Source organism: Centroberyx gerrardi, unplaced genomic scaffold, assembly GCF_048128805.1.
Source record: "Centroberyx gerrardi isolate f3 unplaced genomic scaffold, fCenGer3.hap1.cur.20231027 Scaffold_59, whole genome shotgun sequence".
In the NCBI taxonomy this organism is placed as follows: Eukaryota; Metazoa; Chordata; class Actinopteri; order Beryciformes; family Berycidae; genus Centroberyx; species Centroberyx gerrardi.
The window spans coordinates 84,431-87,065 of NW_027605193.1; positions in this window are offsets into that span (position 1 = coordinate 84,431).

Consider the following 2,635-nt stretch of genomic DNA (forward strand, 5'->3'; position numbering starts at 1 on the left):
TTGGTTGCCATGGACGACCAGGCAGCCACGGTGGGTGTGACCACTCAGGAGGAGGCGGGGCCTGAACCACCAAAGCAGCTGGTGAGGGGATGATGACATCATCATTACATCATCAGAGAACAGGTTTAAACCACTAAGAGAAGATTTACATCCAAATTCATTTTCACAATTCTGTTTACTACATTAGATTTTATTCCTATTTCTATTTCTGTTTCTATTCTCAGTTTACCGGTGAAATCAGCAGAAGAATTCTGTTTCCTTCACTGAAGGTGAAACTACTGCAGTAGTTCAAAGTATCTGATTCAACATGAACTCACAGTAACAGCTGGTGCGTTACTAACAAACAAAATGTTTTACATTAACAGTTAATTAACAGTTATGAACAGTTATTAACAGTTAACAAAGCTCCACTAAAACAATCCAAACTCATCAGTTAATTCATTAAGTTATGATGTGACATGGTAAATGATGGTAAATGGTAAATTGATTTATTAACGTCATTAATAATGATTAAATAAAGTAAACTATAACATTTACCATAAATTAGTAAACAATGTAGGAGATTAACTCATCAACCACATTGGTTAGCTGATAATTGATATTGATATATGGAAATTCTTTATTTGGAATAACCCCTTGAGATGTGCCATCTCGTTTTCAAGGGGGTCCTTAACGACAAAAATACAATATAAACATAATTAGACAAAACATTTAACAAAACAAAAAACAAAAAAAACAAAAAAAAAAACAAATAATAAGACATACAAAATCAGGAGATCATACTCCAAGCAGAGCATGAAAAATGGATCATTCATTCATAGATTATAGAAAAGTATTAAAGTATTAATGTCAGTGAGAGCATTAAGTAATAAAGTTATAAAACATAATTATAGAGTTGTTATTATGGACATGTACAACTGATCCCATAATAAGAAGACAGGGTATTTTTGAACAGGTGGAAAGATGATATGGACCGAATATTTCCAGGTAGATTATTCCAATCAGAGGGAGTTTAAACATAAAAACTTCTTAGCTGTTGGGTTAGAGACTGCAGAACAGAAAGAAAGAGCTGCAGAGTCTCAACTGATAATTAGAGGAGAAAGGTTCCATAAACTTTAATGTATCTGATAAAACTTCACCTAATCAGATAAGAGTTAACAATGTCATATTGCATGATCCAGCATTTAATCAGCATTTCTCCTGGTTTGTTCAGCTATAATGCCTGATCCTTCTGTTGGTGGTGATTTTAACAATGTACTGTCTAGTCACAGCTCCTTCTCTTTCAGGAGTATAACACCTGTCGAGGTACAGGATGCCATTAATGATCTAAAAGTGAGTAGTGGTCCTGGGTTAGATGGCATTGAAACCAAATTTCTCAAATTATCGTCCCACATTCTCATGTACCCTCTTTGTGATCTTTTTAACATGTCTTTATCTACTTGTGAAATACCTGCCATATGGAAATGTTCACGTATCACTGCCTTGCACAAAGGGGGCGATGTACTTGAACCCAATAATTATAGACCAATTTCAATCATCTGTTCTACTGCAAAAGTATTTGAAAAACTAATTTATGATCAATTGTCATATTATCTCAATAAGTACAATATCTTATCACCTTTTCAATCTGGCTTTCGATCAAATCATTCCACAACTACTGCTTTATTAAAACTTACAAATGATATTTTCTCCGCATCTAACGACAGTAAATTAACAGGTGCAATTTTCATTGATTTGATCAAGGCTTTTGATCTGGTCGATCACTCCCTTCTTTTAGATAAACTTTACTCTGTTGGTCTGTCACGTAATGCTTTACTTTGGTTCAATTCCTATCTTCATAACAGAAAACAATGTGTTGTCATACAAGGAAGCAAATCTGATCCATTAATGCAACAACGAGGCGTGCCTCAAGGCTCAACTCTTGGTCCACTTCTTTTTTCCATTTTTATTAATGACCTCCCCTCGATTTGTTCTGAATGTTGTGTTCAGCTTTATGCGGACGATACGGTAATATACACATCTAAAACTAATTTAATACAGATTGGATCAGCTTTGCAGTCTGATTTTAATATCCTACAACGCTGGCTCGCAGCTAATAAATTAAAAGAAGTTTGTTTCTATGATGTATAGTTACTGAGTTATGGGCATTTAAAATTTAAAATGTTGCTGTAGCGCCCCCTATTGGTGAAATAACAGCAAATTCTGGATTGTATCTCAGAGTAGACATCTGCACAAGTGTGCCAAATGTGGTGAAGGTAGCACAATGCACTCATGAGTTAGGGCAATTTTTGTAAAATAGACCCCGCCCACAACCTTTGACTACACTTTGGAAGCTAATTAAATCGGAACAGGAAGGAATATCACAAATCTTTTAATAACTTTTAATCATGGGCATCCAGAGATGATGCACACCAAATTTGGAGATGCGCGCCTAAACGGTCTAGGAGGAATTCGCATAGGAATAGGTTCTGGAGAAAATTCTAAATGGCGGAAAATCTAGTCAGACGGAAATGGGCGGGGCCTATATGGGTAGATGCGTAATGACCCAAGGAATCATACAAATATTGATAAATATTAAATAATGATCAATTCTTCATTTATTAGTGATGGTTACTATAGTGTTACCCTGTGTGTG